The sequence below is a fragment of the Camelus bactrianus genome, chromosome X (assembly GCF_048773025.1).
Source record: "Camelus bactrianus isolate YW-2024 breed Bactrian camel chromosome X, ASM4877302v1, whole genome shotgun sequence".
Classification (NCBI taxonomy): Eukaryota; Metazoa; Chordata; class Mammalia; order Artiodactyla; family Camelidae; genus Camelus; species Camelus bactrianus.
In genome coordinates, this window is record NC_133575.1 from 47,228,780 (window position 1) to 47,246,948 (window position 18,169).

Consider the following 18,169-nt stretch of genomic DNA (forward strand, 5'->3'; position numbering starts at 1 on the left):
ATAATAGAATTTCATAATGAAGAAATATTCAAACAATATCCAGGTCAGAAATAGCAAAGGTTAAGCATAAACAAATGTTTTCTCATATAATTGACACTGCAGTATTGTATATTCATAATGCTAACTCTTTTCCCATAAAGCCTAAAAACTTCTTTGATATAGAAATATATTTGCATCTCTTAATTTAAAATCTAAATAAATTATTTGTGTCTCTCTCAAACAGGTATACTAAGACTTTTCAATTTGAAAATATTTTAAAACCTATTTGGGGAGTAGAAGGACGCATAGCTCATCTCTCCCACGAATACACCAAAAATTACACCCACAGATGGAACAATTTGCACAGAATACCTACTGAACTTTGGCAGAATATCTCTTACTTTGGAAATATAAGAAGATTCCTCACAAAAGCTGGGAAGAGGAAAAACAAAAGAAAATGGAAATCAGTGCAGGACCTGTCCTGTGGGGAGGGAGTGTCAAAGGAGGAAAAGTGCCATCATGCTGGGATGCCCCCTATCCAGCAAGGAGGTCAGTGGGAACAGAAAGGGAGCTTCTCAGAAGAGAAAGCAGCAGCCACTAAGCAGAAAGAACTGAGAAAAACCAGCACAGGGGGTCCCTGTGACCACTACACAGAGATGCAAGCCAGCAGGGGCAGGCCAGTACTTGCTGCTGAGAATCAGGCTTCCTCGGATGAGTCTGAGAAGGGAATTGGGGCTGACTGTGCAGAGGCAGCCGGGGTAGGGGGGCTGGAGCATGGTGTGGGCTGTGGTTGTGACTGTGTGCAGAACACCCTGGGACCCACATAAAAATGTACCACTGCTAGTGCTCACGGTGAGGAGTGGTGCAATGCAGCCAGGCCATAGCCACCATCTCCACTAGCCCAGAGGTCATTGCTTGGCACCATTGTTGGAATGTGTTCTCATAAGAGAGGTGGGGTTCAGATGCAGCCATCTTCTTGGCTTGCTCTGGAGGGACATAATCCCTGGAACATGGCTTCCAGGTGGAGACAGGGCTGAAACCTCAATCCATAGCTAGGGGTCCCACAACTCCACCAGCGGGACTGAGATTTGACTCTAGCCCCAGGCAGTGGTGGCAGATTTGCTGGTGCCTTTGTGGACCCACCCTCTAAGACCTGCCTCTAAGCAATGAGCAGAGTTCTGGCAGGGACAGGTTTGGCATTAACAGCAGGACTGCATACCATACAAGGACATAGGGCTGGGGTCTGCACTGACCCCGTAGCACAATGCAGATCTAGGTGTGTGACTGAACACTTATGATGGCAGGTCCTAGTACCTGAAGTCAGTAGACCTGCACTGGTGGCTCTGAGGGCATAGAACCTGGGGGACACTAGAGTAGGTTGCCAACATTCCCATTGCTGAGATGGGAACAAGGACAGCGTCAGCAAAGAGTACTTTGTAAGACCACAAAACAAGTGACAGACAACACCACAGAGGGCACTTCCTGGTGGACATATCCTGTGGAGGTATATTCAGTGGCTTCTCTTCCAGTGGAAGCCCTCCAACCCCACTACCACACACCTCAGCTCAGAAACGGGTCTAGAAGCCTCTATTTCAACAACAGAGGAACAGACCTGATCCCTGTCAGGGCTGTGACGACCACAGAACAAAAAAGGAGGCCCTGTTCAACAACAACAGCCAGGGCAGGCTCTGATCACCAAAACACAAACCACACCCCCAATCAAAGGGATTAACAGCGAACAGATACAGAAGAAAAACGTGGCAACCATCCATACTAAGAACAGCCGTCATGACAAAACTATTCGATATGCACAGTCTACACAGGAATACTTTCACTTAAAAAAAAAAAAAAAGCCCTTCAAGACCATAGTAGATAAGTGATACTCCTAAATCCTTAGAGTCAGAGAAATTTAAGTAAAACCTACTTGGTTTGTTTACATTAATGAAGACTTCTAAATATACATTTAATACATACAAATAGGAACTATAACTAAATTAAACTGTTCTACATTTGGAACAATATTTAAATTGAAATAACCTAAACAGTAAATAATATAGCATTGTTTTGTTATATTGCCTTAAAAGGTTTTTTTTAAGTAGCACTTTTTTTTTCCTTAATGAATTGGTAAACTACCGATATCTAAGACTCTGAAAAGATGAAATTTAGATTTTGTAACCTCACAAAAAATTAGCAATAGAATGTATTTTTAAATCATGTGCTTTAGTTTTTGCTTCTGGGAAGATGGAGAAGACATGCTTTTTTCCCTCCTATTTCTCCTGCTTGCTACAACTAAAATCCCTGCATATTGTAGATAAAACAAACATAAGAAGAGAAGAAAGTAGAAAAACTAGAGACTTTGGAATATTAGGAACAACATGGCAGTGAGTGCCTTGTGTTTACATTTGCCTTATATATCCCAGTCTTAATTGGAATAAACCAGCATTCCAAAAATACAAATGGGCACAGACAATAAAATCCCCAACAAAAGTCTGCTCTCTGCAGCCAAAGGACAAGGAAAGGGTAACCTAGCAAGACAAAAATAAATAAATAATGGCTTTAGTCCAGTCAAAAACCACAGCCCATGCAAGCAAAGGCCAAGTGGGAAACCTAGCTTCCACTCTTGCAAATTTTGTATCAGAGAAGGCCAAGTAGAGAGCCAGGATTTTCATCCCCATCATCTAGTAACAAACCTCACTTCCCACCACAGTGTCAGTGGGGACCATGTAGGGAGCTGTAACTCCAACCCCTGCCCAGCAGTAGTAAAGAGCTCTCCCCATTTTGTGTCAACAGAAGCTGAGAGTGGAATGAGAACTTCTACCTCCACCTGGATATAATTAGATAGTTAGTTCCCCTTAGTTGCTGGAACACTGTCAGAGAAAATCAGCTGAAACAGAAGGTTTAAATAAGATTCAAAGTCTCAGAACATAATGAAAAAATGTCAAGGTTAAAACTGAAGATCACTCATCATACAAAGATCAGACATTTATCAACCAGAATGAAAAAAAGATAATCAGTACATGGCAATAGGAAGAAAACAGAGAAATTAGAATAATCTGACAAGTGTTTTAAAGCAGGTATGATAGAAATGCTTCAGTGAACTATGATGACACTTGAAAAAAATAGAAATAGCCTCAGTAAAGAAATAGAAAGTCTCAGGAAAGAAACAGAAACTATAAAGAAGAACCAAATGGAAATCTTAGAACTGAAAAGTAACTGAAATAAAGAGCTCACTGGATGGGCTCAACAGCAGAACAGAGAAGAGGAAAAAATTGGAAGATAGAACAATAGAAGTTATTAATTCTAAACAATGGAGAGAAAATCAAAAACAAAAAAGAATAGAGCCTCAGAGACATGTAGGACTGTAATAAAACATCCAACTAATATTTGTGTGATTAGAGTTCCTAAAGGAGAAAAAAAAAATTGGGGTTGAAAAGGTACTCAGACTATTGAGAAAGGATTTCAGTTTAAAATGGAACCAGAGAAATAGACAAATAGATCAATGGAACAAAACAGAAAGCCCCAAAATAAACACACACACTTTGGTCAATTAATCTACAACACAGGAGGCAAGACTATACAATGGAGAAAAGACAAGTCTCTTCAATACATGATGCTGGGAAAACAGGACAGTGGCATGTAAAAGAATGAAAGTAGAACGTTCTCTAACACCATATACAAATATAAACTCAAAATGAATTAAAAACCTAAATGTAAGACCAGATACTACAAACTTCCTAGAGGAAAATAAAAGCAGAAAAGTCTTTGAGATAAATCACAGCAATATTTTTTTGGATCCATCTCCTAGAGTAATAGAAATAAAACCAAAAATAAACAAAAGGGACTTAATCAAACTTAAAAGTTTTTTCACAGCAAAGGAAACCACAAACCAAATGAAAAGACAACCTACGAAATGAGAGAAAATATTTGCAAACAATGCTGCTGACAAGGGATTAATTTCCAAAATATACAAACAGCCCACACAGCTCAATATATAAAAAAGAAAGAAAAAGAAAAAATGAGCAAAGACCTAACTAGATGTTTCTCCAAAGAAGACATCCAGATGGCCAACAGGCACATGGAAAGATGCTCAATATCACTAACTATTAAAGAAATGCAAATCAAAACTACAGTGAGATGTCACCTCACACTGGTCAGAATGGCCATCATTAAAAAGTTAATAAATAATAATGCTGGAGAGGGTGTGAAGAAAAAGGAACCCCCTTACACAGTTATGAATGTAAATTAGTGCCACCACTATGGAGAACAGTATGGAAGTTCCTTAAAAAACTAAAAATAGTTACCATATGATCCAGCAATCTCTCTCCTAGGCATATACCCAGAAAAGTCAAAAACTCATTTGGAAAGATACATGCACTTCAATGTTCATAGCAGCACTATTCACATTAGCTAAGACATGGAAGCAAACTAAATGTCCACTGACAGATGAATGGATAAAGAAGATATAGTAAATATATGAAATGGAATACTACTCAGACATAAAAAGAATGAAATAATGCCATTTGCAACAACATGGGTGGACCTAGAGATTATCATACTAAGTGAAGTAAGTTAGACAGAAAAAGACGAATATCATGTTATCACTTGTATGTGGAATCTAAAAAAAAAAAAAACAAATGAACTTATTTACAAAGCAAAAATAGACTTACATACATAGAAAACAAACATATGGTTACCAAAATGGAAAGTGAGGGCAGGGGAATTAGGAGTTTGGGATTAACGTATACACACTACTGTATATAAAACAGATAAACAAGGACATGTATAGAATAGGGAACTATCTATATTCAATATCTTGTAATAACCCATAATGGAAAAGAGTCTGAAAAGGTATGGATGGAGATAGATACACATACATCTATATATAGAGATATATAGATGTAGTATATATCACTTTGCTGTGTACCTGAATCTAACACATTACGAATTAACTATACTTCAATAAAAATGTACATGAATTATACCTATACAGTTCAATGAATTATCACAGTGTTTTTGTTTTGTTAATGTAATTTGTGAATAACTGTAATTATTTTTCCCTTTTAGTCCTTATTATACCTCTGTAAATTGGTATCACTCTATATAAAATAGAATTTATTTTCTTAAACAATTTCAAAACAATGGAACCAGTGGATATGCAATGGAGACTCTCATACATGTATACTCAGAACAGAACTTAAGAACTGAAAAACTGAATGCCTAGTTTATAGAAGACTGTGACTTATTTCCTGAACAATGAACATCTGTCAAGAATCTCTCCACATCATCAAACCAATGAACTTACTGTTCGACTCTGGCTGGATTTCCCTCTTTTTACACTCCTTGCCCATTAACACAGCCCAACCCAAACCCTCAACAGACTTGTCTGTAGCTTGCTACAGCGTGCATTTCCCAAACTGCAATTCTTCTGTTATTTCTGAATAAACTCAATTTCTGATAATTCGAGTTTGCCTCAGTATACCTCTTTATTTAGGTTGACATTTCATGGCATCAGAAGTGGGATACAAAGGAGATGACCCCTAGAGGGATGGTGACCCGCAGAATTGAGTGAGGTAGCCCCTTGCACTCAATACTTCTGTGAGTCACTTTCTGTTTCTGGCTTGGTGACTTTCCTCTTGGATTTAGAACTCTCCCCTTTTGGTCGAGCTCTCCAATTTTACTTGGGATTTGGATAAGTACAGATTGCCCTTTTGGTGAGTACTCCTTTGGTTTCTGAATTAGAATGCCTGGATTTAAATTAAAACTTGTGGATTTTTCCTGAGAGAAAGAGTAAAATTAAATCGGTGGGCATGGATTGAGCACCTAAATGATGCCAGAGTGTTTGCCACCTTCATGAGAGACAACTGTCTCTGAAGCACAAGACTCCTGTGTAAGGATAAGGTGGCCAAGGATGAGGAAATTTCACAGTAGGCTTACACACCACTCACAAGAAAATTCTATGCAATGAAGGACACCTGGTTACAGGTTAGAAAAACAGGGCAAAGACTGTCTACCAGGAAAAAGAGGCATCTTGTAAAAAGCACACTGTCAAGTAAAATCCAAGTCCAAACCCTAAGCATACCCCTTAGGCTATCTATGATTTTTTTCTTTGCCCTCAAGAAAATTTCAAAAATGCGATCTCAGTCATCTAAATGTTGTAAGGGTAGTCTCCACTTTGGGAACCTGGCAAGTTTTAAGTTAAAAAAAAACTATGTTCTCTCCTCATATGCATGGACCAGTCTCACTAAAGACAACCTAGATTTACAATGGTCATTATTACAAATGTTCCAATAACACAAGATCATTCATTTAAGATGAGTACTTCAAAGCAAGGGTTCCCAAATCCAACAAACAAAATGGGAGATCTATTTTAATTTGCATTCAGAAGCCTCCAAAAATCCTCAAAATTCCAAAATAGCTTCACTGAAAGATTAATTGCAAAATGCTAACAAATTACTAAAGATACACTAGGTACCTAAAACAAATGACTATAAGACTGATGTAACTCCTACTGCTCCACTCTATCCTTTTTTGAGCACACATTCTACTAATCTTCTTTCTGTATTATCTTTACACTCTGAAGAGACCACACGATCGTAAGCAAAAGTATTCCAAGTTCACAGTCTTATAGACACCACCAAACTTACCTTTGAAGGAGGGCCCACCGTATGGGCCCCTCTCAGGTTGGATGGGACACCAACAGATTTTCCTGTAACTACTAACAGTTATTCCCTTAAATAGCCACAGGGAAATGAAAATTACAGTTAATAGAAAACATTGCCAAATTCTGGTAGATAACAGAGCTGCACTCTCTACTTTAAGCACCACTCACTACAGAGCCTGCAGATAAAATCCTGGTTGTAAACTGGCAGAAGCCAGCAAAGGGTGAGAATTCTTATGAGAATCAATTCTCCTGAGTATGTCTGTAGTTTGAACCAAATTTAAAACCATTGGTATTGATCCTTTCTCTCCCAGGGACAATTGCTGCCTTCTTGTTTGCCTTATTTTGTGTCCTAAGAACTTGGATTGGAAACCATCCCATTGGGGGACCCAAAATATAGCTGGACAGAAGTGTGAGTTGCATGCTATTTGTGGCTAGATATGGCTGGACAGAAATGTGGGTGAACTCCATTTGCAGCTAGGATCCTTTCAATTACTGCCAGCCCTCAGGAGAGTTGTCTGTCTTTATTTTGGTTGTCTTTGGTAGTGGCTTTGGATATTGGGAGGCTAATATCCATCGCACCCTCTCTGGAGATGCGTCCATGAGTCATTCAATACTGCCAGGAATATCTGCTGTTTGTCTGGGTTGTCTACAGTCAGAAGTTGGCCAAACTGGAAGCTAATATTCAGAGCTTGATAGGAAATTTTTTAAGGCTTTATCCCATAAACTAAAATGGAATTATATACCCAAAGGGAAAGAAAAACATTCTGAAGACTTTTATGGAAGGATTCATTAAAGCACTCCAAAGACAAAGCTCTAAATCTAGAACACAGAAATCTTGATTTTCATCTTGGTTGAAGATCTCCCTGATTTAAAGAAGTAAATTGAAGACAATGTGGTTAGATGGGTGGGTCAACATATGATGCCATTCAAGTTTCAACCCAATTCCTTGAAAAATTCAAAACAACTGTACTAGTCTTATAAATCTAGCCTTTTACAAGAACAGAAATACAGCTCTTGCAGCAATTCAAAGCCCATCTATCTTAAAAAAAAAAAAGTCCCAAAACCTCCCCTACTCATCTCAAAAGTCTTACAGATATTGTAAAAGATATGAATTTAGGAAACAAAAGACCTTCTGGGAGGAGCTTGTATTTTTTTTCCCTTGTCCCTTTGAGATGTAAATGTTCTACCTTGTTTTCTCCAGGACATCATGTATGCAAATTTCAGAGAGGTAATTCCTGTCAGAAGGGAAAAAACTATTTGGAACTTCGGTGAATGAAAAATCTTAAATGCCTTCTCCACAAATAATAAAAAGCTTTAGCCATCTGAGAAGGTAACTTTAATTTATTCCAACTTCCAGAAATGTGATTTGGATCCAACTGTTATTTTATTAACTGGTGAGTTTTGCATTATCATTTCTGTCTCATGGCTAAAATATTACAGCAAAAGCTATAAGATTTCTGTATCTGTCTGTTTGTGCTTATTGTAAATGTGTGATAATTTTCAACCTCTATATGGTATTGTCAAAATTAATTTGCAAAAAGGTTCTATTTAATTGGTTAAAAGAAAAATAAACATTTATCAAATTAAGTATTCTAGAACTCTCAAGAAATATAGAAGCTTAATGCAAATGGTCTTCAAGGTCATGTGATCTAGGATAAATTATTACTAAATAAAAGTTAGTTTAAGTTTGTTGGTTTAATTAAAATAGGTATGTCTTAAAAGTCATCAGCATTAAATATCATACAGACATACAACTTTTAATCTACTTGGGTTTACTAGTCAAATAAGTTCATGTTATTTCTGTTACAAAATTTGTAACCAATAACTTATTTGGTTAGCTGTTTACTGTCTTGAGAAATTAGGTGACTAATTAAACATTACTAATCAAAACATAATCGTTAAAACTAATTTAAACATAACTGTTGAGAACAAGTGAACAAATATGTATTGGTCATGGTTTGCATGCTTCTCACTAGGTAGAAGATTTTTCCTATGGACAAGCAACTGCCTTTTTTTTAACAAAGAAATTATTTAAAAACACCATCCTTACATGGGGCACCCCCACCATTTTTCACAGTGACCGCAGAACTCATTTTACTGACCAGATAATCCAGTAACTCTGCAGAGTATTTTCTGTGTTACAGAGGCTGCATTACCCATATCATCCTCAATCTTCAGGACTAGTAGGAACAACTAATGGCATCACTAAAACCCAACTGGGAAAATTTTGTGAGACTGAAGCTTCCCTGGACCAAAATGCTGTCACTGGTCCTTTTAAATCTAAGGTCCTTAGCTTTTGAAAAGCATAAGCTCACTCCCTATGAAATAATAACTGGAAGGCCCATGCATTTTCCTCATTTCCCATACCCTGATCCTCAAATTGCCCAGCAGGACCTATTAAAATATTGCCAGTCACCTATTCTCTATCCCCAGAAACATCTTTCACGAGTTAAAAATATACTGAGTAAGAATACAACCTAAAACCTGACTCCCCTCATAACCTACTTTATGGAGAATGTGTCTACTGGAAAAGACACCAACTAAAGGACTCCCTTTCCCCTCACTGGAAAGGAACTTTTCCAGTACTGCTCACCAATTCCTGTGTACTCAAACTTGAAAACATATACACATATGACCCCGGATTCATCTGTCACAACTTAAAAGAATCACAGGATCTGAATAGCCCAGTAAAGCCACTGCAGTCTCAAACTGAAGATCTCCCAGTGGCCAGAAGCAGGGACATCTGATGAAGACAGCTATCCCAAGACAACAGACCAGGCTTGTATACCTCCACTGTTTTCTTTTACTATGAAAAACTACTATGGTGGGGAAGTGGGGAATCAGACTCCTCTGTTTATGTTTTGTGCTCCCGTTTGCTCTTTTCTCTTGCTCCCTGACCTGAAGAGATAATGTCTTTATCCATGTCTTCCCAGGCAAATGCCAAGGGAGGTAAACTTTCAGACTGCTGGATCTGCCATCTAAAACTTCGACCTGTCCATGATGTTGGAGACTCCCTGGTCCTTCCTATAATGATTTTTTTTCTATCCCTGGTGCCACCATAAATGACACCCAAATTCCCTTCGATGTCAGCTACTGAGTTAAATTTTTGCAGCCAGGTTTCCCAGTGACTTGCTTCTCTCTTTCTCTGATTATGACTGTGCTTCCCCAATAAGACACAAATATCTATGCAAGCCAGATTACATTTGCACCCCCAGATTATTATGATTATCTAAATCAGATATGACCTTAATCACACACACACACAAATGTCAGCAGCAGCCATCTTTGCAAGAAATTTAGAAGAATTTTTATTTCAGGCTAAAGTATTTACTTACTAAATGTACTGAAAACCTAACTAACCCCAGGCTTAAATGAGCATATGTAACCATCCCTGTAAATGAATCCATTAACAATGCCACTTGAGCAGTAGTTTGTGCCCTGACAAGATTTATCTTTGTGGTGATGGTCACTCTCCTTGGGTCTATGAATGCCTAGATAGCTTACATATAACCAGGTAATCTTTCTTAGGTTACCTAATTGTACCGTCTAACTATCTACAATCAAACTGAGACATCATCGGTCAATTCCCCTGAATTTACATCATCAGATTAGAAAGGATTTATGAGAAAGCATTCAGGATTTAGGATTTGCTTCCTTTGGCAGATTCCCTACTTCCCTGGTTAGGAGCGAGTATGAATGAGGCTATAATCAGAAAACTCTTTTTAACCCTTGGAAACATCACCACCACCACCACCACTGCTAAGGCCATAGTTGCCCAACAAAATCCCTTAGACTAGCTAAATTGTCCTTGTCAATAGGGTAGTCTTTGACTATCTCTTAGCTGAACAAGGAAGTGTCTGTGCTATAGACAATACACTTATACTTGGATTAATACTTCTAGGGAAGTGGAGGTGTAATTATCTAAAATCTGGGAATAAATCCATTGGTTGCAAGTCCAATCTGACTCATCTTGGAACTGTTATTTACTCAGCTGGTTACCAACAGGACTGGGCTCATAGTCCACATCTAAACTACAATTTGGTCTTTCTATCTGTCATTTTGTGATATTTAAAGTACTCAGCTGTTGTCTAGCCAGCCTCTGTAAAAATAACAAAACTGATAAACTGTTGCTTAACCAGTGCTTCAAATTGACATCTACCATCTATAATCTTGACAAAGTCTCCCTGCCTTGACCCTCCACTTAGACCCAATATAAAGAAGTCATTCAAGTGTAGCCTTTTGAAATTATTACTAACCCTCAAAACTTCTCTCATCCTGAAGAAAGGTGTCCAATCATAGTATGGTGAAGAAAAATAAACAAAATGAATCATTAGTCAAAAAGTGAGGTCCATGCAGAAGAAACAGCTAGTGATATATTAGGTGATCAGCACCTTGCAATGGGGACTTGATAAAAAAGGGAAAATGTAGAACCAAACTAAACTGCAGTCACTTACGGCAGGGATGAAACGGAGATAGCAAACACAGACTCATAAAGGAAAATTAACCTGACCTTACAGGAATTTACAGCTTTCTCAGAAATCAGCAGAATACACTAGCTAATTTCCAAACGTCAAGTCTATTTATACTACCTTGTTCCCCTGAGTAAGCTACTCTGATCCAAATATGCAGAATTTGGTTTTTGACTTCCTGTTGTTCAAGTGAGGACAATGAAATTCACTTGTCATCCTCTCCTCCACGAGACAAGATGCCTGAGGATGGCCCTGCTCAGCTCCAAGGGATATGAACCCCATACAATGATTTGATCTAAAAAGGAGGAAAACAATGCCTGGAGACATGGTTGATCAGCAAAGCTGTCTGCGAAAGACTGTGATCAAGAGAGAGAAATATGAAAGGACTTCAATCTAAAATGTAACTGGAAGACGGATAATCTCACAAATGTGCCCTCAGAAGAACAGAACCTAAGGACTGATAAGCTGATTTCCATAAATGCCTAATTTACAGAAGTCCAAGACTTCTGTCCTGACCAATGAATATCTACCAAGTATTGCTGCCCATCCTCAAACCAGTGAACTTATTGCTTAGAGTTGGGCTGGACTTCTCCTTCTTTACACTCCTTCTGCATATATATAGCTCACCCCAAACACACTGGACTTACATGTAGTTTGTTATAGCATGTGTTTCCTGAATTGCAATTCCTCTGCTATTCCTGAATAAATTCAATTTTTGGTAATGTAAGCTTGCCTCAGTTTACTTCTTTATTTATGTTGACACTGTAAACATCATAAATTTGGCCAGAAATATAAAACTACAGATTCAAGAATCTGAAGGAGACCCAAATAAGATAAATCCAAATTATTCCATGACAGGACACATAATAATTAAACTTGTAAAAATTAAGACAAAAAATATCTTGAAAGTAAGCAATTAAAAAAGACACCTTACCAACAGGGGAAAACATTAAAATGACAGTGGAATTCTTTTCAAAAATGATGAAATCCAAAAGAAAGTGGAACAATATATTTCAAGTATTGAGTGAAAAAAAAAAAAGATTTTCAACAGAAATTCTATGATAGTGAAAATGTCCTTCCAAAATGAAAGGGAAATCAATATATTCTTAAATGATGGAAAATGAAGAGAATGAGTCATAGGCAGATTTATCCTAAAAGAATAAATAAAGGAAATTCTGTAAAAAGAAAGGAAAGAAGAGGAGGAAACCTAAAATTTCAGGAAGGAAGAAGACAGTAAGGAAAACTATCAGTAATAAAATAAGTTTCCCTTATCCCATTGATTTTTCTAAGTTATGTTTAATGTTACAAGCAAAGTCATAACACTGCTTAATGTTCTTCTAAATGTATGCAGAGGAAATATTCAGGAAACTATATATGTGAGAGAGTTAAGTAACATAAAAGTTGTTAGTGCCTACACATCAACAGAATTAGTAAAACAATGAACACAATAGACTACTGCACTATATAATATATATACATAGTAATACACAGTATAAAATGTTTTATGTAATATAATGGTAAGTATTATTCATTGTATATTGCTATTATATATACAATATACTATATATACACTGTATATACGTTATACAAATATATATATATGTGTGTGTGTATATATATTACATGATACTATATATACAAAACCCTAAAAGGTCCACACAGAAACTACCAGAGCCGATTGAAGAATTCAGCAAGGTAGCAGGTTACAAGATTAACGTTTAAAAATCAGTTGCACTTCTTTACACTAACAATGAATCAATAGGAAAAGAAAGTAAAGAAAAAAATCCCCTTTAAAATAGCACCTGAAGTAATACAATAACTAGGAATAAATCTAACCAAGGAGGTGAAAGAATTAAACACAGAAAACTATAAAACACTGATGAAGGAAATTAAAGAAGAATTTAAAAAATGGAAAGATATCCCATGCTCCTGAATTGGAAGAAACAACATTGTTAAAATGGTCACAATGCCCAAGGCAATCTGCAGATTTAACGCAATCCCTATCAAATTACCCAGGACATATTGCACAGAACTAGAACAAATCATAATGAAGTTTATATGGAACCACAAAACACCTAGAATTGCCAAAGCATTACTGAAAAGAAAGAAAGAGGCTGGAGGAATAACTCTCCCAGACTTCAGACAATACTATAGAGCTACAGTCATCAAGACAGCATGGATTGGTACAAAAACAGACATATAGACCAATGGAACAGAATAGAGAGCCCAGAAACGAACCCACAAATTTTGGTCAACTAATCTTTGACAAAGGAGGCAAGAATATACAATGGAATAACGACAGTCTCTTTAGCAAATGGTGTTGGGAAAACTGGACAGCAGCATGTAAAGCAATGAAGCTAGAACACTCCCTTACACCATACACAAAAATAAACTCAAAATGGATCAAAGACTTAAACTTAAAACAAGATACACATAAATCTCCTAGAAGAAAATAATAGGCAAAACATTATCTGACATACATCTCAAAAATGTTCTCCTAGAGAAGTCTACCCAAGCAATAGATATAAAAGCAAGAATAAACAAATGGGACCTAATGAAACTTACAAGCTTCTGCACAGCAAAGGAAACCATAAGTTAAACAAAACAACTTACAGAATGGGAGAAAATTTTTGCAAATGATGAAACTGACAAAGGATTGATCTCCAGAATATATAAGCAGCTCATACAACTTAATAATAATAAAAAAAAAGCCCAGTCCAAAAATGGGCAGAAGACCTAAACAAGCAATTCTCAATGGAAGACATACAAATGATCAATAGGCACATAAAAAAATGCTCCATATCACTAATTATCAGAGAAATGCAAATCAAAACTAAAATGATGTATCACCTCACACCAGTCAGAATGGCCATCATTCAAAAATCCACAAATGACAAATGATGGAGAGGCTGTGGAGAAAAGGGAACCCTCCTACACTGCTGGTGGGACTGCAGGTTGGTGCAGCCACTGTGGAAAACAGTATGGAGATTCCTCAAAAGACTAGGAATAGAATTACCATATGACCCAGGATACCTGCTCCTCGGCATACAGCCAGAAGGAACCCTACTTCAAAAAGACACCTGCACCCCAATGTTCAAAGCAGCAGTATTTACAATAGCCAAAACATGGAAACAGACTAAATGTCCATCAACAGATAACTGGATAAAGAGGAAGCAGTATAGTTATACAATGGAATACTATTCAGCCATAAAAATGACAACATAACACCATTTGCATCAACACTGGTGTCCCTGGAGAATGTCATTCTAATTTAAGTAAGCCAGAAAAAGAAAAATACCATATGAGATCGCTCATATGTGGAATCTAAAAAAAAAAAAAAAGATACAAAACGGAAAGAGACTCATAGACATAGAATACAAACTTGTGGTTGCTTTGGGTGCGGGGGGTGGGAAGGGACAGACTGGGATTTCAAAATGTAGAATAGATGAACAAGATTATACTGTCTAGCACAGGGAAATACATACAAGATCTTGTGGTAGCTCACAGCAAAAAAAAAATGTGACAATGAATATATGTATGTTCATGTATAACAGGAATGCTTATTTCTATTGGTATTTAGAAGTTTTTTAAAAAGAAAATAATAAAGTAATTTCCTTGCAGGAAACAAACAAATTAATTGAAATGATACTGGAATTTAAAAAACCCACTAGTGTTAATCCTGCCTCTCCCTTTATTCTTGCCTCATCTCCTCTTTTACCTGAAAAGCCTAACCCAGACACTTTTTTCTCTCTTCTGTTAGCTCTGCCTCCTGCTGCTTCCTTTCCTGCAATAAAGGAGGTACTTGCCTTCCTCTCCCTTTGCCTTTAAGACATAAATGTTCTACTTGATCTAAGGCATTTTGTTCTGTGATCTGAAATCTTGCTCTCTGCCATCCCGAAGGTACACATATGGTGTACATTTGGAAGCCAGTTAAATAGACTGAGAATATAAGCAGTCTTTTTGTCTGGCTGTGGCAACTCTTAGGGAAATTCATCATAAGGGGTCCCAGCCCATAAGGGGCCTTTGTCATCTCAACCTTTGCTGCATCACTTCCACAAGTCCTTTATTTTCTTAGACTATTTTGGTGAGTAAACATTCTTTACCTTGTGAAGCCTTGCACACTCTTGTGGGGATATCTCTTGCATCTTACTGGTTTGAGTTGCTATTAAGATACTATTCATCAATGGCCAGACAATGGACCCTTTAAATTGGAGGAACTTCTAAATTGGTACATTTTAAGAGTTATCATTATAAACAGCTGTTATATTAGTACAAATGAAAAGACTAAATTATAAAGTATATATAAAAATTATATTGGCTAACCTTAAGGACCTCCTTAATTTAAAACAAACAAACAACAATTTTAAAAAAGGGAAGCCTTATCTGTTGTGGTCTTGGCTTTTTACAAATGGGTCTTACAAATGCTAATAAAAAATTAGATTAATTAATGTTAATTAGGTTAACAGGAATTGAAGAAGATGAGGGAAAGTCAAGAGGCTTCTTCACAACGAGGTGGACATTATAAATGGACTTGTCCCAGTAGAATGGAAATCTCTAGATAGTTATTAAAAATGGGATAAATAAAATAGATGTTAGTGGGATTAAAACAAAGCTTTTAATACAACACTACCTAAGGTTGGATGGACCAAAGGAACTCCCTGTCAGTCTCCTCAACATTAAAGGGCCCTAAACAAGTCTGCTCTATTTACCCAAGTTCAAAAAATATATTTGAAAGCCCAGAAAAAATCACACTGAGATACCTGACCAGTAATTGCTTGAGGCAAAAGTTAGGTCAACTAATCAAATTAAAGACTGACAAAAGGGCCTCAGTCCCTTAGCTCGACCCCTTACTATAGTCATACAAAAATAGATAAAACGGCCCAGGGATAAAAGTACCTGGGATTCCTTGTAGGAGTAAGACTTGTTGATGGGGTTTTAATGGAAACAAAAATTAAAGGTATAAGAGTTGATAGAAGTGAATAACAGTTTATAAAATTGGTATATTTAAAATGGGCTTTATGTAAAATGGATACATGTGTTTTGCCTAATTATATTATAGTATGGACATTATGTCTCAATAGGCACTGCTTCTCCTGCCTGGTATTATATGACAGGGCATATAAATCTTTCTCTCAGATGATATTGATTAAACATATAAAAGGAAAACCAGTAGGGTTACCTGAGCCCACACAGTATGAAATAAAAACTGGGAGATAATATTCAGAGGCTACTAAAAGAAATAATGGAAGTATTTTTACCCCTAGGGTAAATTACTCTGAGTTTAACTTGTACACTCAGAAAGAGAGCCTTTGTTAAATGCCTGGTACAAATTTTTGAAGGCATGATAAAATAAACCTTAAACTTTTAAAACATAGAACTCTTGATTCCCAGTTTAGCTGGAAATCTCACTGATATTTAAAAAGGCAAATTAAAGAAAGTATAGTTGGGTAAATCAATCTTCAATATCATTTAGGGGCAGATCAGTTCTTTGGGGGAATTAAAAGCAAAGGTCTTTGTATTGTATATCTTTTACAAGTCAGAAATGTAAATATGGCCCACAATGACCTAAGACTAAGCCTAATTAGCTCAGTCAGGTAGAATCTGAAACCAAAAGTGGTAAAAAAGGAGGAAAAAGTGCTTTTTAAACTTAAAATGTTGGAAAGGATTCCTCACCCAAAATCTAATTCACAGCCTCCATAAGGATTTATCAAGGACAAATACAAATTTCAAAAGTCTTTTCCACAGATAGTAAAAAGCCTTAGTCACCTGAGCAATTCAATTTGACTTACTACAACTATTATTTATAAACTAGCAAGTTTATATTGCAATACGTGATTCATGATTAAGTTTTAAAATGAAGCTATGAAATCTCCTGTTATGCCTGTTTATATGTCTGTGTGTACGTTATACATATGCTATGTCTCTTCTTTCTGATAGTATTATGAAAATTAAATTTATAAAAGAGCTCTGTTTAATTGACTTAAAAGTAAGCACTTACATATTATTTTTAATGTAACAGAAACTAACCTAAATGAATTGCAAGTTCACATGATCTGGGAAAAATTCAATGTTAAATTAATATTTGGTATTAAAATTCAAGTTTTTTGGTTGAATTAATACAGCTATGTCTTACTTTTATTGAACTTAGGCTTACTAAAAGTCAAATAAGGTCATATTATCTCTGTTATAAAATTTATCAGGAAGAAAAAGAGCTTGGGATGGCTATTTTGGCTTACTTGGAATAATTATACTTTATGATATGCCTATTTAAAAATAGCTTCTTCAGATTTTTGGTAACTTGCAACTTTACAGTTGTGCAAAGTTAAATGATAAAAATTTATTAAATACCTACCTAGATCATTCCAAAATTAAATAAGATACTAAAACATTAATTACTGAACAAAGGCTTCCTTTTACAGAGAAAAAAAGATATTTAAAACTAAGAATAAAAATGTTTGGTATCACATTTTGTTTTTCATTGTGAGCTACCACAAGATCTTGTATATATTTCCCTGTGCTACACAGTATAATCTTGTTTATCTATTCTGCATATGCCTGTCAGTATCTACAAGTTTTGAAATCCCAGTCTGTCCCTTCCCACCCCCCACCCCATAAAAAAAAAAAAAAGTTTGGTATCACACTGAACATTTTTCTATAAAAAGCACTGTTTAGAAATTATAAGTAATATTTATAAGTTTGTCAATCTACAGAATGCTAAACTAAAAGTTCATAATGGCTTACTTCTCAGTTTTCACCAGAAATTAAGGTTTTTAAAGTTAAGAATTCTACTGATATATGTAACTAAACTACTAAAATTAATAAGGAAAACATATGTGTACAAAAGGAAAAGGATATAAGGAATGGAAGTGAATTTTGTTAAAAGAAAGTAATTTTGTCCTGGAAAGATAGAAAAAAGGAAAAAGCATAGGACAAACTCTGAAAGTAAAAGAAGTTATAGAAGGTTTGTGGAAAAGGAACCCTGAAAACAGAGTTTGTGCATGGTCATGATGGCTAAGATTAAAACAAAATTTAATTGAATAAACAAATATCAATAATATAA

The 18,169-nt window shown here is 36.2% G+C and overlaps 1 long non-coding RNA gene across 1 annotated transcript in view; it reads right to left on the reverse strand.

The window, feature by feature from the left end:
* LOC141576303 (uncharacterized) overlaps positions 1-18,169 on the reverse strand; it is a 94,294-nt gene that overhangs the window by 2,716 nt on the left and 73,409 nt on the right. The gene's annotated exons all lie outside the window — the stretch shown is intronic.